The 24,741-nt window shown below is 40.5% G+C and overlaps 1 non-coding gene and 1 pseudogene across 1 annotated transcript; one reads left to right on the forward strand and one right to left on the reverse strand.

The window, feature by feature from the left end:
- Positions 1-8,980: 8,980 nt before the first annotated feature.
- Positions 8,981-9,052, forward strand: TRNAD-GUC (transfer RNA aspartic acid (anticodon GUC)). Its single transcript has one exon. It is a non-coding gene; the product is annotated as a tRNA-Asp (tRNA).
- A 12,063-nt stretch (positions 9,053-21,115) lies between these two features.
- On the reverse strand, positions 21,116-22,480 carry LOC147632677 (uncharacterized; annotated as a pseudogene).
- Positions 22,481-24,741: the final 2,261 nt, after the last annotated feature.

Consider the following 24,741-nt stretch of genomic DNA (forward strand, 5'->3'; position numbering starts at 1 on the left):
CATATTTTTTATTTTTTCATTTCTGTAATTTTTAACATAATTAGAGTGATTTGCACTGTTTTAACTTTTTGTTATTAAAAAAAAAAGACAAAAACAAAAACAAAACAAAAAAAAAATTTAAAAAAAAAAGAAAAAGAAAAAAACAATTTTTATTTTTGTATTTTGAAACCATTGTTCATCATTTAAATTTTTGCATAATTAAGGTAGCTTGCATTTTTTATTTTTTATTTTTTATTTTTTTTAGAAGTATGTAAATGATGCATAATTAGTAAACTCATATTTTTTGGCACGAAATTTATTTTTTTTTAAAAAAAAATAATAAAATAGAATAAAAATAAAAAAACAAACAAACTAACAAACAATAAAAACCAAAAAAAGGAGGAAAAAACAAAAGAAGACAAAAGAAAATTTTTTGATTTTTTTAGGAGTCTACTTTTTTGCATAATTTGTAATTCTTCATTCTTTAATTTTTTGCATAATTAGTTTAACCTGCATTTTTTAACTTTGTGCATAATTAGTATTTTTTAGTGTGAGTCATAATTTTTGTGTAAATTTTTTTTAAAAAAAGGTAAAATCTTAAAAACATAAAATCATTAAAAAAAAACATTTAAAAAACAAATAATTAAAAAAAATAGGGTAGATAGTACACTACACATATTCTTTTTAGTTGCCTTTAGTGGTTAGGTAGGGTAAAAAATATATATATATATATACATATATATATATATTTTTATCAAAAAAAAACAAAACACAAAAACCAAAACCAAAACAAACAAAAACAAAACGAAACAAAAACACATAAAAAAACCAAAACAAAATTTTGACCTTATGCACTTGCGGTCGGGACGTCTTGTAGATTCTGCCATAGGGCCTAGGGCACCTTCTAGAGTACCTACGCAAGAAAGTGGGACCCAATCGGTAGGCAATTTGGCAGATATTGCTGAAACACTTTCTGAATCCCAATCCGATACCCTTTCCTCCAGAACAACTAGTTCATTGTCCATGGACAATCTAGGGCCGACAAATAGTCATCCCGTAGCCCCAAATAGGACACCCTCAAGATCCTTTAATCCATTTGAAGCCGACACCATGGGGTTAACACTTAATGTGAGACTCCAATATGTCTACACAAATGCTCAAGGAGCTGAGATCTTTAGGGACCCACAACAAAGGTATCTTGTTAAGATCGCAGACATTCTCTCAAAACTTGATAGAGCACCTCTAGTCAATGACCAGGGTAACATGTACATGGGTGGAGATGGTGTTCGCTACGAAGTCACCTACCATCCAGAAAAGGTAGACAAATTAGGGGAGCTCTCTAAAACCGAGTTCTTAGACTTATCAGAACTTTCCAGAGCAAGGGAGTCTAGAGATGACTGGCTCATTGAGCCGGACATGCCTGGACCATCCAATGCCCAGTCCTCAAAGCCATCCACCATAGATGATTTACTTCTTGTAGATCTAAATTTGGAAAGGGATAGGAAAGGCAAGAGCAAACTGGATCAGGGGGCTGAATGCCAATGGGAGTTTGTACGACAAATTCCTGTGACTAAGATCTTACAGGATGACCCACTTCAAGAGATCTATAAGGACTCGTTAGAGGGATATTATGCCACAACTAGATTGCCACAGCTGGATCTTCCTCTAGCTCATGTGGTGGTAGTTGAGCAGCTTGCAGGACACATGAACAGAATAATTGATAAATGGGCCAATGAATACCGAACCTTAGATTGGAAGGAGATTCGGGAACTCACGTGGAAAGGACAACCATTATTTATGGAAGTGTTATCAACAAATACAGCCAAACCAAGAGAGACAGCCTTTCTTGGAGAAACTGTTGCTCCTCCCCTACGAGAGTTCACGAGAGAGGGACCTTCAACATCTAAGTGGACCACTGCTAGTAGCCCAAATCTAGCACCAAGATATTGTCCTACACCAAATGTGCGACCACAGGTCACACCACACCAACATCTTTGTCACTATGACAATAGGAGGAGAGAGGAGCCAACTCGGCCTCCTATAAATGCACCTCCTGAAATGAGGGCGACAAGATCTTTGGAGGGGTTGGGTGAGGCTGGTAATAGGGTACCCACACCAATTTTGGAAACATGTGAACCATCTTTCCAAAGAGAGGTACAATTCCCACTAAGAGCGAGAGGCCGTAGGCCCTATGATGAGTATTCAAGACAAGTAAGGCCATCAACTCTTCAGAAACTGGTAAAGAAGTATGAAGGGTCAGGAGATCCATACGACCATGTAGCAGCATTTAGGCAAGCAGTTCGAGCTGAGCAAGTTGCTGATAAGCATACTCAAATTGAAGGACTTGGACTCACTCTTGAAGGAAAAGCCCTGGCTTGGTTTCAGGCATTAGAGGCTTCAGACAAATCTTCTTTATGAGTTTTGGAAAATAGATTCATTGCTGCCTTTTCCTTGATGGGAATTCAACATGACACGGTAGCACACATCTACTCTTTCAAGCAAGGTGAGAATGAGAGTGTTAGAGACTGTGTAAATAGAATGAAGCAGTACATTAATCGTTGCCCAGAAGATGAGAAGCCCGCCCAAAGTCGATTAATTTCTCTCTTCTTAAAAGGCCTTAAAAATTCGACACTGCATACACATCTCTATGCGAAGAAGCATACAAGTTTCAATAAGTGTTGCCATGATGCTATGGATTTCACCGATAACTTCAAATTCCAAGATGGTTCTGGCCCGGAGATGAAACCTAGAAATCAATGGGGTGATGACCAAAGTTCAGGGTCTAGCGCGCTAGTAAATCCAGACCAGATAGCTAACCTAGTACTACGGAGATTGGGACAGACCTATCATCCACCCATGCAGCCACAACAACAGCAGCAGAGAATGAGGAGTGTGCTTCCTACAGGTCCTCATCTTTGTGGATCATGTGGCGGTGACCATAAAACAGAGGACTGTAATACCTTTTCTCCTCTAGTCACAAACCAACCCACAAAAAAGTGGTGCCAAGCCTGTGCTTGGAACTTTACTCATACCACACAGGAATGTACTCGCATTGCGAGAATGAGACAGGAACGTGAGCAGCCGAGGGGTGGAGTGGCTCCACAAATGTATCAACAGTATACTAGTTTTGAACGTAAGCCACTGATGACACAAGAACAAGCACGACCTGTTCTTGGTGCTCAACCTCCTGCTCCAGGGACTGCTCCTGTGAGGGTTGTCGACTATGACAATTCAAATATGTGTAGAGACTTGGTAAACCCAGGCTATGTGGAAGAAGAATACGCATCATATTCATCCAAAGATAATCTCTTTGAAAGTCCCGCATACCCAAGCCCAGCACTGGACGTTCAACCAGGGGAACAAAACTCTTTAATGTTGCTAGGCGGCTACCAACCTAGGACTCCAGGCCCCTCAGGTCAATGGCAGCCAAGGAAAGTAGAGGCCAAACCAATGGGCCCCTGTTATGAGTGCGGAGAACCCCATTGGGCTCGTGATTGTCCACATCGCTCAAGGCAAGCATCTCGATCCAATACAACAGTACAACAATTTCCACCGATTGAAAGATATTGTCTAGGGTGTTGTGTAGAACACTTCCCAAAAGACTGTCTGCTGAAACCACATGAGGAAGGCACCTCTCAACCAAAGGTTTCACTCAACCTTGTAGGCACAGTTCCATCGTCACCTTCATCTGAGAATGAGGATGTCGTGCCACTTAGAGTCATGACTCGATCACAGACAAGAAACGCTGAAATACAAACTGATGAGACACCTCGAACTAGGGACGTAAAGACAAATCTAGTGGACAAAACCCTACAGTCCAGTAGAAAAAAGACCACTAGAAGGAAGAAGAACCGAAACAAACAAACTAAAAGTACATCCACTAGTTCTCAGGAGACCTCTAAACAAAACATAAAGGATAAAACTTTTACATCCCAGGAAGTGCGTGAGGAACATCAACCTCAACCTGAGCCTAGTGTTAAACAAGATGAGGCTAGTACGACTGAGGTTAGTTCTGGGGGTTCTGTTTTTGTGGATAAAGTGAATGAGACTCTAGAGGCCATCATTGATGCTCATAAAAGTCGCATTACAGCCTTATCTGAGCTACCCAAAAAGCTTCAAGAATACCCAAACCCTCGTGAGGAGAAGATCAATCTAGCTGTACATCAGCAACTCATTAGGGAAGCTCAGTCAATACTTGAGGGACCACCACCACCTATTCCTCGTGGCCCAGCCTCTCTTAAGCCAACATTAGAAACCATACCAGAAGTGTCGTCCAGTCGGGAAATGAAAAGTGAGTTCATTTCACAAACTCAGAGCGAAAGGTCTGCACCAATTGACACTCCATTGAAAGATGACATTCTGCCATCACCTAGCCTTGTCTTCCCATACAATGATGAAGTTATTGATGCTAATGAAGACATGGCAAATGACATGTGGGCCGCAGTAAATGAGAAAATTAATGGGAACATGTCTTCTATTAGTTCGCCTCCATTCTCTGAGGTGGATTTTACCAGAGGCACGGAAAACCAATTTAGACACCCAAGCATTCAGGAGGAAGTTCAAACAATTGTTTCTCCTAGAAGTAAGCATACAATGAAAACCTTACCTTCATATCTGGGAGAATATGAGAATTGTTCTCAAACCTTGAGGATACCCTCCATGCATAAAAGGTTGACAAAGGAGAAAGATATGAGTATGGTGCAGGCTATTTTGTCAGCACCAGTGGCTTGTACCTTACCTTTGCTTGATTTGATAAAAAGTCGACCTGAGTTGTGGAATGATATTGCCACATGTTTATCAGAGCAGGTATTGCTACAAAAGGGTCACCATGAGTGTACTATACATCCTGAGACAAAGCATGTAATGCCAGTTCCTATCAACAAAGTAGGAAAATTTTGTGAAGACGATCAGGGAAATGCTACCCTCCCATTAGAAGTGCGAAAAGTATCTTCAACTGCAATACTTGATAGTGGAGCAGGAGTGGGCATTGTGACAAGGTCCATTTGGGAAAAATGGGGCAAACCAGCTATTAGGAGTACCAGGATGTGCTTGCAGCTAGCAGATGGAAGCTTAGAACATCCCCTTGGGCTGCTTGAGAACATATTGGTCACCACATGTGGGATTGAATATGAGCATACCTTTGCAGTAGTGGATTTTGGAAAACATCCAAACTACAAAGTGATATTGGGTAGACCATTCATGCGACAATTTCAAATGATTCAAGATTGGGGATACAATTATTTGTACCTCCGACATGATTCTGTCATCACAAGGGTCAACCTAAGGAATCACTCATATCGTGATGTAACAAGATCTCCAATAGATGAGTTTGATTCTGCTTCGTCCGAGGGCTCAAGAGTTACATTGTCTGATGGGCGAGAAGATCTGTGGTGGATGTGTGGAGCCTCATGTAGGGATTTCAACACTGAGAGACTTAAGGGTAATCGAAGTGTATCAGACGAGGCATACATTCCACAACCCTTCCCTGAGCATTTAATTGATCCATTAGAATGGAGTCATGTCCTTGCAACATTATCGACATGTGCTTTACCGAAGCCAATTCAATTTTGTGACTCAGATGGATATGATATTATTCCTCTACGAATGGTACAAACACGTGCCCTTTTAGATGATTTGTACTATAGAGATACATCCACAATAGCTATGCATGTCGAGGAAGTCTCAGTAGAGGACTTGACACTCGAAGATGCTGATAAGGAAGATGGCTGGGACTCTGATTTTAATAATGAAGATACAATCCCTGAGGAAGAGTTAGGAAAGGCACGCCTACTGTTGAGAGGAAGGGAGATTCAGGTAGAGATCCCTCGAAGCCGACCTAAACGAAAATGCTGTAAGAGCCATAAAAGAACCCGTAGACAAGATGAGCGTGAACAACGTGAGAGATTGCAAAAAGAAAAGGAGGAGTCTAAGAGTGAAAACTCTCGACCACCACCTCACTTCTCAGGAAAGAACGGATATCTATACTATGTCCAAGCACAAGACAGTATCAAAGACCAAGTCAAACGATCAGATGGATTCCAAGCAGGGGAAAAGCTAACAACTGTTAGCAAAAATCGTAAAAAGACGAAGAAACAAAAACCACAACTCAAGTCTAAAACTGATTTAAAAAAGAGTGTGGGAAGTGCAAAGACAACGGTTGAACAAAAAAATCTGATGCAAGATAGCAAAGGAGAGCTCAAAACCGCATGGTCTTCAATGAGTGAAGACTCAAGTGGACAAGAACAAGGTTTAAATGTTCCTCCCAATTTCACACAGTACACTCTTCAAGATCGGAAGATTGTTCTTCAACAGCCCATGCGTCAAAAACCAAGCGTGCCAGGAATTTCATACGATGGTCCCGAGGATGCAAAAAAGATTGATATTGCTAAGCCAGGAGAAGAGCCTCGCTATGTGTGGATTGCCACAGACTTATCCTTAGATGAGGAGAAGTTATTAATACAAACAATAAAGGAGTATCGTGATGTTTTTGCCTGGAGTTATAAAGACCTCAAAGGAGTTGATCCAAGCATATGTCAACATACAATACCATTGCGAGAGGATGCAAAACCCTCCAAGCAACGTCCTTATACTTACAATGAAAACTTTGCACGGAAGATAAAGGAAGAAATAGACAAGCTCTTAGAGGCAGAATTTATCTATGAGATTGAACACACTGAATGGGTCTCCCCTATTGTAGTGGTGCCCAAGAAAAATGGAAAACTTCGAGTATGTGTAAACCTCAAGAAGGTAAATGCAGCTACTGTGCGTGATCATTACCCACTTCCAATCACGGATCATGTTCTGGAACGAGTTGCAGGGAAAAAGGCATATAGTTTCTTGGATGGATTCTCCGGGTACAACCAAGTGTCAATTGATCCAAAGGATCAACACAAGACAGCCTTTGCTACTGAAGATGGCATCTTTGCCTATCGTGTTATGCCATTTGGTCTAACAAATGCACCAGCAACCTTTCAGCGGTTAATGAGTCATGTATTCAAGGAGTACCTTAGGCAATTTCTTGAGATTTTCATGGATGATTTATGTGTTCACTCACAAGAGCGTGATGATCATATAGAACACCTGAGACTTGTGTTTCAAAAGTGTCAACTTTATCGTATATGCTTGAATCCTGACAAGTGCAAATTCATGGTAAGACAAGGGAAAATTTTGGGCCATATTGTTTCTCGCAATGGGATTTCAACAGATATGGATAAAATTGATGTCATTGTCTCGTTACCTCGGCCTATCAACCCTAAAGGGGTACAAACATTCATGGGACATTGTGGCTATTACCGTAGATTCATCTACATGTATGCTGTCCTAGCCAGACCGTTATATGCTCTTCTTGTAAAGTTTAATTGGACGGATGAGTGTGAGGAATCCTTTGAAAAGTTGAAGCAAGCATTAGTGACTGCACCCATTTTACGGGCACCAGATTGGAACCAAATCTTTCATGTCCATATTGATGCTTCAAACTTTGCGATTGGATGTATTTTGGCTCAATCGGGAGAACACAATAAGGATTTCCCAATCTCATATGCTAGTCGACAGTTGAACAATGCTGAGAGGAATTACACCACAACAGAAAGAAAAGGATTGTCCATGATATATGCAGTGAAAAAGTTTCGCCATTACCTTTTGGCAAACAAATTCATATTTTTTGTGGACCATCAAGCATTGCTATATTTGGTGAATAAGCCATGTGCAACTGGAAGGATAGTAAGGTGGTTTATCATCCTTCTTGAGTTTGATTTTGAAGTTGCAGTTCGAAAAGGAACAACTCATCTAAGAGCAGATCATTTGTCTCGAATCACCTCTGGCGAAGCTCCTGTGGGTGTGGATGATGATATGTTAGATTCAACACTTTTCCTTGTAGAGACAGCTCCTAGATGGTCTGAATCTATTTTAGAAATTTTGACAAGTGGGCAAATACAACTAGCGGGTCCTAATGTGGACCTATGTGGCGACCATTCAAGCTAATCTCAGGGAGATTATATGGTCAGGGTAATGATGGAGTGTTGAGGCTTATACCTAACCCCAACCAATATGAGGAGATCTTGGAATGGGCACATGCGGGTATAGATGGAATCCATGCATCAGCTACCACTTGTGTGCGACGTATATCTCAAGATGGGCAATGGTGGCCTACCATGCATGCAGATGCTGAAACATTTGTTCGTAACTGTGCTTCATGTAAAATTCAGAAGCCAATTCATAATGTTACATTATTCCAAATTTCAACTACACCAAGTTGGAGTAAGTATATTGTGGACTACCTTCAACATGGTCATACGGATCAAACAATTCCTAAACATCGAAAGCAGGCTATTAAAATTGAAGCGGCAAACTATATGCTAATAGAGGGCCAACTCTACAAGAGGGGCAAAGATGGCAACTTACGAATGTGTGTATGTGAAGCTGACTATCTAAAAATCTTAACTCATGCACATGCAGGTGTTGGGGGTGGACACTTTTCTGGTAATACCACAGCTAAGTTGATTAGGTGGTCTGGGCTTTGGTGGCCAACCTTACAAATGGATGCCGAAGAATATGTGAAACGTTGTGACGATTGTCAAAGGACCAAACCTCCCATCACAAAGGACAATATGCCATTGCGGCCTATGTTGAGCACACGTGCTTTTGCAAAATGGGGCATTGATTTTGTCGGTCCCATTAAACCTCCAGCTCGTAACACGCATACAGAATATATTATAGTCGCAACCGACTATTTGACCAAATGGGTAGAGGCAAAGGCAACAGTCAAAAATGATGCCAGAACCACAGCCAAGTTCTTGTATGAGTACGTGTTTACACGCTATGGCTTACCAATTGAGATCGTTAGTGATCAAGGTGTACATTTTGTAAATGAAGTCATAGAATTTTTGCTTCAAGAATTTATGGTAATTCACAAGTGTTCTGCACCCTATCATCCCCAGACCAATGGACAAGCCGAGAGTACTAATAAGATTCTCTGCACAGCACTCACAAAGATTGCTATGATGTCGTTGTAGTATAGTGGTGAGTATTCCCGCCTGTCACGCGGGTGACCCGGGTTCGATCCCCGGCAGCGGCGCCATTGTTTGGGGCATCATAGCATAGCGGAGGCTACACTCCAACCCACACACTTGTCAATCCGTGAATGCAACCCGGTTAGCGCATAGAGGCTATCCCGAATGGGAGAAGAAGAGTTAACCACACACTAATGACCTCTAGTCCTACTCAATCCTTCTCAACACTCAAATAATCAATCTTACATAGTCAAAGCATCAAGATTAGGCTACACTTAAGCACACAAATGCAACTTATGCAAGGAACCTAATATGCAAAGAGCTATCACACAAGCCTCAACTACACATTATTTCAAGCACAAGCTTCATTACAAGCACTCTACAACTCACAAATCAAAACATCATTAAGAAATCTAGATTAGCAAGAGTGTAGACCAAAACCTCATATCATTGAAAATGTAAAGAATAGAAAGTACATGATTGAAACAAGAATGGAGATGGAGAGCCTTGGGAGAGCACTTGAGAAGGAGCTATGGAGCAAGCTCTCTCTATGAGCCTCTCAACCAAATGACCAAAGAGTCCTCTCTAGCTCTCAAAAGAGCTACCTTTTATACAAAAATTCTAGAACTCTCAAAAGTTCCCATGTGGGATTATTGTCAAGCCCCCTCCCACATTCATCTACAACTTTGAACTCTTTTCAAGAGCCCTAAGTGTCTTTTTTGTTGCATCCTTATATTGATCTTCATTTGCATGCAACACCAACGTTGTTTAGGTGCATTTTAGGCCTTCAAAAGAGTGAAGTTTTGGACATTCAAATAGCACTTCTTGACAATAGAATATTGCTTAAGAAGGGAGCAAACCCATCAAAGAATGGATATGGAGGAGATGGCTTGGAAGCTAAAAACAGATCGAGTGCTCAAAGATGCAATAACCACCTTCTATTTTTATCTGACAAGGGAAAAGGTGACTTGGGAACAGGTGTGTGAGACATATAAGCTAGGGGAGTATAAATATAATCAATTGAGGAGCTACAGCCAGTCCTTTGTTAGGGACGCTCTCAATCGTTCAAAAAAAAATCCCACTTTCAAAAAGTGTAGTAACTTTACTGAATCACCTATATAGAGCATCTATGGGTATTGTATCTCAACAAGAGTCTATTCCTTGGACAATTAGGGGGGTGGGTTTTGATATGACAAAGATTATAGCCTTCTGTAGTGAAGAGCATGTACCATTTCAACTGGCAATCATGGACCTACATGGTACAAAGGAGCAGCTCTCGTCAGAATTTTTCTCCAAGTTGGCACTTGCTTTGAACACACTAAACTCACAATATGAATATATTCTTGTGTGTTTTGTTGATTTCATCACCATTGGAATGCTTATCAAAGGGATTTCTAGCCAGTCAACAAAGGTGCACTATTAATTTGGCGTGATCCACACATAAAAAGATGATGCCTGGACATCTGGAACAGTTGAGATTGCAACTGTTATTCTTTTCATGAGCAAGGTTGACAAGTTTGAGGCCATTGATAAGGTTCTCACAAAAAATGTATTCATCTCAGGCTCTAGTGGCCAAAATCAATAGGGAAATGCAATCAAGTCTAGGAGCCATCGTCATAGATGAGTATGGGAGCATGAAACGAGAGTAAACTTGTGGATGTTTTGTTCTAATTAGCTCTCATTGATAATATAGGATCTTATACTTGATCTTAATGGAGTTTTACTCAACAAGGAAGAGAAGAGGCATCCACAAACAAAATGTATTCGAATTGATATTGGTCGCACCACAGTTGTTATTCGCCTCGGGTGTTTTGAATTTTTGATTTAGATTTGCCAGTACTTTCATGTTGGTATTTGGTCTGCCATGCTACACAAGAATGTTTGTGCCTATGTAAACACTCTTGAACAGTATGCATATAAGAAATATCATTTCTTTATGGTGTGGGGACAAGAAGAATGTTATACCCATAATCTTTGAAAAGTGTATAGGCCAGATAAGCCTACTGTTGAGGCTATGTTTAAACCTTTACTCAAGGTTTGAAATCAGTGCCAAGATATTTGCAATAAGAAGAATACATTGTTTATTGATGATAGCCCTTTCAAGGGATGTGTTAATCCAAAAGACAACTGTCTCTTCCCTGAAAGTTTTCAAGGAGGGCACGACTACGTACTGTGCAATGACCTTCTACCCTACCTTTTAAATCTAAATAATACAAATGACATTAGGTCTATTATTTTGCTTAATCGGCTAGGTCAATCTCCTATCACACATGGTCATAAATTATTTATCGATTTTCAAGATGTACTGGAAGAATAGCTCCAATTCACCTCCCAATTTTTGCGAGAAGAGCTCAACAAATATTTAGATGAAGTGGAAAACTCATCTTCACACTTACCATTGTATGGTGATAAGATAAAGTATGTCCAATCAAGAGGGGAAAAAAGAGAAGTAGAATCCATAAGCAAGGATCTAGCAATGTTGGCATCCAAAGCTGGAGTACCATTACTATCCAAAGACCAGCTAAGCTTGTTAAAAGTGTGTTACAAAAGAAGGATTTTGAGTGATCAACACGCTATTGCTTATGCTACTCGCTTGGGATATGATTGTGGTCATCTCAGAAGTGGAGTTGCAGCAAAAGCATACATATCAAGGCTACAAAAGGCTTACTTGAGCTTATGGGTAGGATAATGTCTGGTTTCATTAAACATTGAGTGACCATATAATCAGATTCTAACCTAACCCATACTAGTTGTTGCTGCTGTGCAGGTCAAAGGAAACCATTTCTGAGGTCTAAACGTGCAGTTTGAAGTATGGGATCTTAACAAATATCAAGACTTGTTGGGTGCAGAATGTTTGGAGCCATTTTGTAATAAAAGCCCATAAGATAGACTTAGGCTTTGGCCAAAACAATGTGCTTAGATGGGTTTAATTTTTGGATTGTACGAGCCAAATCTTTACACTATTGTATCAAGCAATCAAATGCCTCCAAACTTACTATCATTTGATTATCTCTTTTGTCAATATTTGTAATTCGATTGCAATGAAGATGTGTTTGTTTTTTATTGAAGATATTGCCTTGTCAAGGTGTAAGGCTATGAATATTATAATTTAATTTGGATAGACTCAATTATCTCAACAGTGAAAATCTTTTATACATCATATTCAATAAATTTGATGAAATTTAGCATTGACAATATACTCGCTCTTTTATTTTTTTGGTTGAACTTTTGAGGTATTGGAGCATTTGTCTATGAAGGTTTAAGACCATCCATATCATGGATGAATTTATGTTGTTGTTGGCACATAATATATTTATTTAAAATTTTGAATGTCCATTAACCATACATTTTGTTTTCAATAGGATATGTTGAAGCATATAGCTTTGATTTCAAGTGTACAGAGAACTTACTATTGAGGTGGCACCAATCATTGGTGACTCATGTACCTAGAAGCAAAAGAGTTCCACCACCCCTAGATACAATAAGGAAACAAAGAAGAGTATTGATACTTGAACTCAATGGTGTTTTACTTAAGACCATTGAGATGCAACATGGTGATGTATGTCCAGACTGGGCCAAACATATGCATCTTGTGGAAGAGAATACAAGTGTTTGGCATTTGATTCGCAAAGATGCATTCACTTTCCTTGATTTTTGTATGCAATGGTTTGAGGTATGGATCTGGAGTACTAATAGACTACAAAGGACTCGACGCATTCTTGAGTTGTGCTTTCCTCGGCACCATCAAAAGTTTAAGGTCGTAGCAGGGCAGGCAACATGTCAAAAGACGAATCTTCTAATTGGATATCGATTTGTATACCACAAAAACTTGGATGTAGCATGGAGAATTTTTCATGACCTGGATGGAAATAACACGCTAATTTTTTATGATACCCTCTATAATGTAATGTGGAATATGCCCGGAACCTACTTGATTTTTCCAAAGATGTGGAATCAAAATATAGAGGAGCTTCAAAGTTTTTTGGAGACAACAATCAGCGCATGGTTACTTGGTTGGATTTATGCAAAGAACAAATGGGAGTATACTTGCAACACTTTAGTAGTAAATGAAGCAGCTTATGATAGAGAAACTTTGTATGTATTGCAGAAATACATGAGAAAATGCTATGTTTGAGATACAATTTGTACTCAATTATTATCTTGACAAAGTGTCTATGAGGGGTTTTTGTCTTCGGATGAATTGTAAACTTGAATGTAACAATCTCATTGAAATTTGATTGCTTCTGGTGTTTCTAAACACCACTCTTTGGAGATCCCTCAATTCTAAGGATCCTTTTCCAAGTGTTCTTTGGCATTATTATCCCATGTTTTTACTTCAATGTCCCTCAAATTTAAGCATATATATCATAATTTATAATCTTGATATAGTGTCTTAGATGGGTTTTTATCTGTGGATCAATCGTAAACTTAGCACATTGTACTGTCATTGAGATTTACTTTTTGTTTTGTTGTTTCTAACACCACACCCTTTAGAGATCTCTCACTTCTAAGGTTCCTTTTTAAGTGATATTTAGAATTCTTTTGGCAAATTAAATAAAGCCCATGTTTTTACTTCAATGTCTCAAAGTGGAGATAGTATTTAACATTCTCTTCTTCATATGAAAGATGTTATATAATCTCAATTAAGTTTAGTGTCATGTTTCCCTTGTCCTTCCAATATTGTTGCATTGACGTATGTATCTATACAACTACAAACAAATACGCCAAATAGTTGTGTCAAGATATAATCTAATGGCACAAAGAGTGCACCAACAAATAGATGTTAGCTCAAACTACACAAAAATACCGAGTTTCCAACCAATCCTATAAGAAATGGGACTCGAATAATTCCCAAAATTCCTAAATTTGTCTTTAGTGCAGATTTCTCAAGTCTCTTAGTGCTTTTGAGAGGCCATGGAAAATCCCACTCTTCCCCATGCCATCGTCCCTAAACATGCTTCGAACTTTGTGAGCATCTCAGGGTGACCGACTCCCACATGCTTGCAGATTTTGGTCAACATTCACAGTATGTTTAGATTAGTAATTAGCACCCAGTGCACAATTTTCAAGTCTCTTAGTGTTGGAAAGGCCATGGAAAATCTCGTTCTTCACCATGTCATCGTACCCAAACATGCTCCGACAAGCATGTGGGGAGACCCGCTTCCACATGCTCGCAAACTTTAGTCACTCACCCCATCGGAGCATGTTTGGATTAGCAATTAGCATCAAGTGAGGATTTTTTCAAGTCTCTTAGTGCTTGAAAGGCCATGGAAAATCTTGCTCTTCCCCATGCCATCGTACCCAAACATGCTCCGATAATGACCAAACTTTGTGAGCATGTGGGGGGGACCCACACCTACATGCTCACAAAGTTCGGTCACTATCAAAGCATGTTTGGAATAGCAAAATTAGCACCCGGTGCTGATTTTTCAAGTCTTTTAGTGCTTGAGTAGGCCATGGAAAATCCTACTGTTCCCCATGCCATCATTCCTAAACATATTGAGATGGTGACCAAACTTGCAAGCATGTGTGGGGGACCCACCCCCACATGTTCGCAAAGTTTGGTCTACATCCGAGCATGTTTGGATTAGCAATTAGTGACCAGTGTAAATTTTTCAAGTTTATTAGTGCTTGGGAGGCCATGGAAAATCCTTGTCTTCCCCATGCCATCATACCCAAACATGCTTTGGTAGTGGTGACCAAACTTTGCGAGCATGTGGGGGGACTCGCCCCCACATGCTCGCATAGTTTGTTTAGCATTGAAGCATGTTTCGGTTAGCAATTAGCACCTAGTGCAGATTTTTTAAGTCTCTTAGTGCTTGAGAGACCATGAAAAATCCTGCTCTTCCCCATGCCATCGTACCAAAACATGCTCTAATGGTGGTGACCAAACCTTCCAAGCATGTAGGGGTGGGTCCCCCCCACATGCTCGCAAAGTTTAGTCACCACCATTAGAGCACGTTTGGGTGTGATGGCATGAGGAAGAGCAGGATTTTCCATGGCCTCTCAAGCACTAAGAGACTTGAAAACTTCACACAGGGTGATAATTGCTAATCCAAGCATGCTCCCATTGTGACCAAACTTTGCAAGCATATGGGGGTGGTCCCCCCCACATGCTCGTAAAGTTTGGTCACCATCGGAGTATGTTTGGGTGCAACGGCATGGGGAAGAGCGGGATTTTTCATGGCCTGTCAACAAGCACTAAGAGACTTGAAAAATCCATACTAGGCACTAATTGCTAATTCAAACATGCTCCGATGTGGTGACCAGACTTTGCGAACATGCGGTGGTGGGTTCCCTCTTGCACATGCTCGCAAAGTTTGGTCACCATCATCAGAACATGTTTGCATGCGATGGCATGGGAAAAAGCAGGATTTTCCATGGCACTAAGAGACTTGAAAAATTTGCATTGGGCACTGATTGCTAATCCAAACATGCTCCGATGGTGACCAAACTTTGCGAACATGTGGGGGTGGGTCTCCCCTAGGTGCTCGCAAAGTTTAGTCACCATCGGAGCATGTTTGGGTGAGATGGCATGGGAAGAGCGAGATTTTCCATGGCCTCTCAAGCACTAAGAGACTTGAAAAAATGGCACTCGATCCTAATTGCTAATCCTAACATGCTCCGATGGTGACCAAACTCTGCGATCATGTGGGGGTGGGTCCCCCCACATGCTCACAAAGTTTGGTCACCATTGGAGCATGTTTGGGTGCGATGGCATTAGGAAGAGCAGGATTTTCCATGGCCTCTCAAGCACTAAAAGAGACTTGAAAAATCCACACTGGGCACTAATTGTTGCTAATACAAACATGCTTCAATGGTGACCAAAATTTACGAGCATATGGGGGTGGGTCTCCCCTACATGCCCACAAAGTTTGGTCACCACCATCGAAGCATGTTTTAGTGTGATGGCATGGAAAAGAGTGGGATTTTCCATGGCCTTTCAAGCACTAAGAGACTTGAAATATGCACACTAGGTGCTTGTTGTTTGAATCCAAACATGCTCCAATGTGGTGATTAGACTTTACAAACACGTGGGGGTGGGTTCCCCCCACATGCTCACAAAGTTTGGTCACCATCGGAGGGGACAATGTCATAGGGAAGAGCAAGATTTGCAATGGCCTCTCTGGCACTAAGAGATTTGAAAAATCTGCACTCGACGCTTTAATTGCTAATCCAAACATGCTCCGATGGTGATTAAACTTTTGGAGCCTATGGGGGTGGGTCTCCCCCACATACTCGCAAAGTTTGGTCACCACATCAGAGCATGTTTGGGTATGATGGCATGAGGATTTTCAACAAACATTATGATAGCCAAAGTGTTAAAAATCCAAAAATCATGAACATCAACTAAAATACGATGATCCTCAAAATAATTAAAAAACTCATAATGATATAAACATCAACTAAGTACATCAGAATATGAGCTAACCCAGCTAATCTTAGTTTAGCCACTAACTCAATAGATTAAGGCATAATGAAAATGAGCTACCCTAGCTAGTCTAAGGTTAGTCACAGCCAAAAAATATAAGTACAATATGTAAGTGAGTTTAGTCACTCTATCAACGGCAACCCAATCAAAATCGTCATCTCTAATGGTTGGTTGACGTGCACATCAAGGCTACTGTGCACATTGAGGAGGCTGTGCCAGGTGCCGTTGAATATCTGCGGGGAGGTCTGCCTCAAAGGCAAGATCATAAGCTGGTGTTAGTATACTCAAGAGATCACGAGTCCCATAAGTTGCTACAGCTCTCTCCCTCTCTCTATGTTGTGCTACTGTAATATGTCTCTGTTTGTAAGCCCAAAATCTGTAATCGAAAATGGTCCATGCCTGCCACTATGCGTGTGTAATCTCCTCTACTATAAGGACACACTACTCATGTGAAGGAGCATTGCTACCAACACCATCACCCGAGGTGCCACTAGGACCATCACCACTCGTGTGCTATGAGCTTGCTCTCCTGAAGGACTCTCAAACTCATGTGCACTCCACTCAATCTCTAGAGGAACCTTAGGCTCCTATCTCTGTTATCGGTGGCATCGAGTCCTAAAGTCAGTAGGTGATGTAAAATCATGTGGCATACCAACCCTAGCATCTACTCAAGTTAAGCCTAGGTGAAGATCATCAATGCCGAGAACTCTGTATGTCACTAGGTTAACGCATGCTCAGTAGAGAGACATGTCAAGAAGTGTACTAGCTCCTCCGCTGATGCAGGGAAAATGGAAAAAATATCCACATCCCAGAGCATATCCACCAGTACTGTCAATGTCCTTGAAGCATAAAGTGCAGCAGGTGTTGTGGAGGAATGATGGTGCATCCTAAGGGAGAGGTCATCAAAAAGCCATGGATATAGAGGCAAGTAAGGCACTATCACGTCAGAAGATCTATGGAGCTCCCAAACATGTAGCATCAATTGCTCTGCCATGTGCTGTGCAATCCTCTCCATAATCATCTACTGTTCCACTCAACTCTAGCACTCTCTACCTCAATCTGAGCCAATCCGAGCTTACTCAAAAAGTAAAGCATACAAATAATTGATTAGCCTCTCTCATTAGACATTACTTAAAGAAATTTATAACTTTAAACCTTAATTATAACTCTTTTACATATAAGAGAGACTTCTGGATGTCAGACTCTCTCGCATGGTGTGCCTCTATAGCGGCTGCCTCTACTATTTACAGTGCTGCTCTAAGACAGTTGATCTCTGCTCTTGCCTCTATCAACTCCTGAGTGAATCTCTCACTAGTAGGTGTGGACCTTTCGTGACACAATCAACCATGCCGCTCATTTTAAAAACATAGAAAAGTACATACAAATATAAAAAACCTTAAGAAGTAATAAATATGTGTAAATACCTTGACATCTATCAGTATCGATCGTGAAAATAGGCGCACCATGTGGTGCTAGATGCTCTCCTTGGTACTCCGTATGTCAATACCAACCTGGGAGCCTAGTGCCTCAACCGTGTGGACAAAGGCACAAACATAGGATGTGTAGTAGCTACATGGAGGGTTGGTGGAGGCCGTCGACCCTAGTCCTAGAGACAACCTTAGCCAGCACTGCCACCGAGGCCATGGCTAGTGTAATCCACCTACTTCCCTAAGACAAACTCTGTATATAATTTCTTTGCAAAGTATATGGGAATCTGGTGGTTGTTTGTCATCCTCCCATATGCGAAAACATATCGACTATCGATATATGCTGCCATACGAGGATGCAAACACTGCGAAATAGTAAGGGGCTTCCCCACCCTAGATCGCATCCCATGGCTATCAAGGAAAAGGTCTAAGAAAGCTCCATCCCTAATCAAACCAAGCTCACAGACCTGATGATATGTCAGTCCATGTGACACAGGAGCATTAATGCGATGGTGAGATATCCACTCATCTACATAAACAATATCATGAAGGCTACAAAGGGATAAGAGCATTGCCTCTAATTCTGACACGATATGTAATGTAGACAGTGTGTCTCTAGCAATCCTATGGATAGCCTCTAACTTGCAGTGTATCTCTGCGCGATGAGGTCCACAATAGATGAGTGGCCCTCCTCGCATGACTCCATGCTAGAACCTAAGCCTAACACAAACGAGCAGGTCAATGTGAAAGGCCAATGTGAAAGATCCAATGCTTAGTGCTAAGTAGCACTAATGAAGCTATGAAACAACACTAATGAGCCCACTAATTGCTAATCCAAATCAAGAGAGAAAGGAGAGAAAAAACGATGTGACAGAATGAGGCAAAAAACAAACTTTCCAGTTTTATAGCCTGGATCGAGGTTCGGTGGCATGCATTTTAGGGTTTGCAAGATCTACGCCCCAAATGTACGCATGGTTTTAGGGTTAGCGAGACAAATGGCCAAGATATGCATTTGATTTTAGGGTTGGTGGTGATTGATTGCTCTGCAAGTCGAGGGGGATCCACTGTGGCATTGATGTGGATCCGAGTGGCCTACATATCTTGATCAAGATAACGAGGTGGCGGTGACATGTACTGGTGACATGGATGGTGACTTGAAACCCGAACTTGCTGGCATGGGGTTAGTTGTTGGTATCTTGATCGAGATATGGAGCTTTAGGCTCGATAGGCACATGTCGTGTTTTAATTGATAGAGATATCACGATCGAGATATTTTGCTCGAGTTGCGTTGATGTCCCAATTTTAGACAGAGTGAATGAAAGGGAGTACCCTCAACCCGAAGTTGTTGGAGTGGAGTTAGTTGGTATCTCGATCGAGATATGGAGCTTTAGGCTTGATAGGCACATGTTGATGGCGATATCACGATTGAGATACTCCGCCCGAGTTGTGTCAATGTCCCAATTTTAGAGAGAGTGAACGAAAGTGAGTACCCTCGTCTTGCAACCACCCACATGGCTACTTTAGAGCTAAAAATGTGTTTATTATAAGTCGCTACTTTGTGGCTAAAAATATGGCTACTATACATGGCTATGCTACGACTAGACTACGTGTCATTAGGCCAAAAATGGACTCTCATTTTTGCCTCTTAAGGATTTCCACACCTCCTCTCTCTAGAAAAATGGGCTCATGGTGGTGAAATTTTTGCAAATCAAATCAAAAGTTAGCAAAGATTGCACATTTGGAATCTACTCATCGAGACCATTCCAATGATATATAGCATGATGGGAAATTTTGATAAGTTTTTTCAAAGGAACTAGTTTTTCTAAACTTCGTCAAAGTCCTAAAAGTGGAGCTAGTAAACGAGTTCCCACAAAAAAAATCAATATAAGCTTCATGCTTTACATTATAATATAAATTAGTGTGTATAAAGTAAGAGAAAATAAAGTCCTTCATGCTTCACTATAACATGTTGAATAGATTCATATAAGGCATATAAATGCTAAGATAAAACACTTTGTATAAAAACTTTATTCGAAACAAGAGCAAAACAATGATCCTTAGTAACTTAGTTTCTTATCAACATAAGATACATTAAGAATAAAAATTAGTACCTAATTTATAGACTACCTAGCTTCTCATGTTGATTGAAATATCATAAAAGGGGTCCCCATGTTGTATCTTCAAATGCTTGAACGAGAGCTTTCAACTCTTTAAACTTTTTTCCCAATTTTCCAACTACTTATGTCTCATCTACTTTCCTCACCTTTTATGCAACATAGAAGGCAATGATTCTATTCAAAAAAGTGTGTGTGTGATATGAGAGAGAGAGAGAGAGAGAGAGAGAGAGAGAGAGAGATTTATTGTGATATGAGAGAGAGAGAGAGAGAGAGAGAGAGAGAGAGAGAGAGATTTATTGTGTATGACCTTTAATTGTAATCCTTAAAATGAATTTATTCAAGTGAAGTTGGGCCATAAGATGAACTCATTTAATAAGTAACAACACTCATATGTTATATATGCCATTTTTGATATGGCTAAATAATGTTTTTGATTTGCAAGCATGTTCATAAACAGGATTTTCTAATAGGCATAAGTTTCCTAGAGGACTTAATAGACACTAAGCTACTTGATTTCCACAAAGATATATGGGTATTGTGACAATATCTTATCCATCACTACAAATTTCAAAGGATAATTTGGGAGAACATCATGTCTAAAATGATATACCCAACCATTTACAAGCGGTGAAGATGTGCTCTTAATTTTCCATAATTAAGCATGCTATTGAAGCACCACAATAAAAGGTGACAAGTCTTTTAAAGAAGAACTCACTCATACAAGGGTGTAAGATGAGAGAGGTAAGGCCACATGAATTTCCTATTTTTCATGTGAAGTTTAGTCAAACCCACACATGAAAGAACCAAAAGGAAGTGCATCACTTCTCCAGAGTATTTCCAAATAGGCTTTTTATCTCGACATGATAAAGCTTTCACATAGATAGTCAGTTGGTTTTAAAACGTGTGTAGAGGGAAGTATCATGATGGTTACCAAAGTTGTGGGCTTTAGAATGAAGCCACTTATCAATTTTTGTATAGCAATGAATGAGAACATAAAGGTGTAGCGTATGTGAGTGGAGAATATGTACGATGATCCAAATCTTATATACCCAACATCCCTAACTAAAGGGTGAGATTTAATATAAAATCCTTGAAAAAAAAAAACTTGGGCCAGTAGTGCCAGTATTACTTCCACCCCCCCCCCGCCCCCCCACACACAAGTATGTACCAACATGATGGTTTTTAAAATCCATATTACGTATGAACAAAACCACTTATGAAGGAGCTTAATGCTATGAATTAGCATGTAATCTAGAATTAGGCGAGTGCATGTGTGGTTAGGGGCCATGATATTCATCGCATGTAGTCTAGAACTAGGTGTGGTGAGGGGCGATATTATATTATCCATTGCCCAAAGCTACTACTTAAACAAGAACTCAATGCTATGAAATAGCAATTAACTCAGATACGATTAAGGTAACTCCTAATCGTATGGTTTTGTAATGACGCTGAGTGCATCTGTTACGTTATCAAGCTCAGCAATCACAGAAAGGAAGGGGATAAGGTCTAGGAGCTCCCTGTCATTTTTGTCATCAATGAATGAGCTGATGGGCACAGCATTGTCCGGCTGCAAAATATAGCATTGTGGGCTATTATCCACGATAACAACCTTCTGCAAATCTCGGCCCAAGATGGCCAAGTCCTTGACAAGGCCACCACAATAGCAGGTGCAAGCTTCTCTGTAAAGTCTATGCTTAATGAGCCCCTTTGTGTCCAACCTATCCAATATCCCATCTGCGTATGCTTTTGTGCCTGCAGTGAACACCACTATCTCATACTTTGATGACAAACCTTCTAGAAACTCCTCAACCCCTGGCCTCTTGATCACATACACGTTCGCTAAGCCTTGGTAAAGCTCCTTCATCTCCACGCTTATCATAAAATCATACTCAAATATGGGCTTGAATGCGCTGTGTATCAAGGTCTCATCCAAGTCCAAAACCAGGGTTTTCTTCCCTTTGTCTGTTTTGCTCAAAGGTGGCAGATTAGGCTTAATGTTTTGGGATTTCCCTGCGCTAAACTTTAGAACTGAGCGTTTCTTGTCACTATTAAGGCTCCGAGACCCATCATTAGTTACTGATGCAGTGCTTTCAACTGATTTGTTATTGTTAAACCAAGGAATAAAGGTTTTCCACCCCTTAGGCCTACCGCTTTCTCTCCTCTTATTGATGTTTATTGCATCCATTAATATACTATTGCTAGTTGCAGCAGCTGTGATAGTATTATTGCCATGATCTTGTGACTTGGTTGTTGGGCGATTCTCCACCCACTCGGATATCATATCCTCGGCATTCATAGGATACCCACAGAGCTGTAGTTGTTTGAGTTTGGAGCTTCTTTTGACGATTGGCGGCGTCTCCATGCTCGCCCAATCTCTTGCTGCTTTTCACAAAAAAGCATTAATTACAAGTCTGCGCCAATCAATCAGGTAACAATAAGTTGAGAACACTCGATTAGATGAGCATGCATGGGTAGACATAAAATCAAACTAAATCTCAAGAAAGTGTGTCTGTGTGCGTTTTCTGGCGACGTTAACTACTGAGATTACCTTCCATCGGCGGGCGAAACTTACCAGCATGCTGCGTACGAAGCGGCACAGCGTCGTTTCTTTAAATAAAATCTTTTCCTGACGAGATTAAGGTTGACCCTATTTTTTTTCTTTTGAAGGCTATATCTTAAACTCATCCTTCTTCAAAGAAAGGCACAAATACACCTAATTTTTTACTTTTTTTTAAGGGCTTTCTTTAGCATATCCCCTTATCACCAATCTTATTTTTACAACCATACTAGTCTGAAACTAGAATGCTTGTGTACTCTTCTCTTCTTGATTGCTTGCACCTATACGAGCATGAACATCAAGCCTATGATTATATTCGATGTGAGGAATTGATGGACATCGACAGAGATCTCAGAGTACATCGCAATGTAGATAAATCAAAATTTATTACCACATTTGAATCTTAATTATATGTCATTCATAAAGTCATAGGATTTTCGTGCTCGTTTGTGTGAATGAAGTTTTAAAAAAAACCATACATAAAGTATGGTGGGGAGTTGGCACAATACTCCCCAAAATTTAAACTAGGAAATGTTCCCCCGTTTCCCAAATAGCACTTTTGATATCAAAAGTGGACCAAAACACCTTTAGTGTTGAAAGCGGCCATTAGTCCTATGTATTGATTCAAAAACTCATTTTCAAATGTGAAAATGAATTTGTAATTTTTTAATTTGAGAGGTACTTTTGAATCCCCATTGAATTTAAGAACATGCTTCTAGCTCATTGATTACGGATGTCAGTCTAGCATTGCTTCCAAGTATGCTTTCAAATTCATGTTCATTCGAGCATTTCAAATATGCTCTACACTATACGAAGTATGCTACCCAAGCACTCACACAAAATACAATAAAAGAATTAAAAAAAAACAATCTTGTTTTGCAAGGTTCAAAGCATGGAGTGCCCTTGGTGTTGATAATGATGATGATGATGATGATGTGTGTGTGTGTGTGTGTGTGAGAGAGAGAGAGAGAGAGAGAGAGAGAGAGAGAGTACCTACTTGCATTTATGCACCAAGACATCTTGTGCCTGAGGTAGTTGGGGATTCTCAAGCATATATAAGCTTGTAAAAGACGTAGCTTCTTCTGGATGACTAGCAATATATCTGGTCCACAACACAAAATCAGCCTTTGGGAGCTTTTCAAAAAGTTTATGTGCATCTACTATGGTTACACAACTCAATAACTATCGTAGGCATGGATGGATCTTCGTCAAACATGATAGAGACAAGCTCAAAGTGATCAGTGCATTCCAAGAGACATCATCTTAAGAAAAGAGTACAGAACATTACCGCTAGGGGCATGCCCATGCTTGCCTCCACATGTTTGTCATCATCTGATCAATAATGCGAGTGATGCAATCCCAATACGAGACATGGGTGATCGAAACAAGAAATTCACAAGGTTGAGAAACCGTCATGCAAGGTAACTAAGCTGAAAAAACCTCACTTCAAAGATTACTGAGCTGGAAAACCTGGGATACCCTTACAAATTTATTTTTCACACTTTTAAGAAAAACTTCTATGCTATATTTAGGTAGCCATGTGGTGTTTTCTCAATGCTTGTTTTTGCGCAAGCGTCTCTCGCTACCCAAGGTAATGAGAGCGTGAGCATTTCCTCCTACACATCAATGTTGGCTGAATTTGAATCTACTCCAAGTTATAGGTTTCAATGTCCTGGTCGTGCTATGGGATGGAGGGCGACCAGATGGGGTGCTCATAAAGTGGAAGTTTACCAATTTGGCATCCGTTTGCTTATGGGAGGGCGTGATGGATGGGAATTCTTTCACTACAGCCGGGGCCTCTAGTTCACCAACTTCAATCTCAATGGCGCACTAATGCCGCCTCTCTATGAGCTACCTAGCCTCACGCAACTCTACGTGAGCTTCAACTTGTTCTCTCGGAGCTTCCCTTACTTCTTGCTGGAGTATTCATGTTTCTTCCTCACGGTGCTGTACCTCAACAGCCTCTGAACTCGTTCTACATGCCTTTTTCCTCTAACATCCCCAAAATCTCATCTCATCTTAGACGGCTGTAGGTAGATTTCAGGGTGCTTGTGTACGTGGCATCCCATGGGCCCGGTCACCCGGTCAATGGCCAGTGATGATGACGGGCCCATTTGTAGACATATGTCCATAAGGTGTTATGGATATGTGTTTATATCACAAGTGTGCGCACGGTATAGTGTATAGGAGCTTCGCCTCCCTTGGTTAGGAACCTGGGTTC

Source organism: Cibotium barometz, chromosome 13 (assembly GCF_041138505.1).
Source record: "Cibotium barometz isolate CiBa-2024 chromosome 13, ASM4113850v1, whole genome shotgun sequence".
In the NCBI taxonomy this organism is placed as follows: domain Eukaryota; kingdom Viridiplantae; phylum Streptophyta; class Polypodiopsida; order Cyatheales; family Cibotiaceae; genus Cibotium; species Cibotium barometz.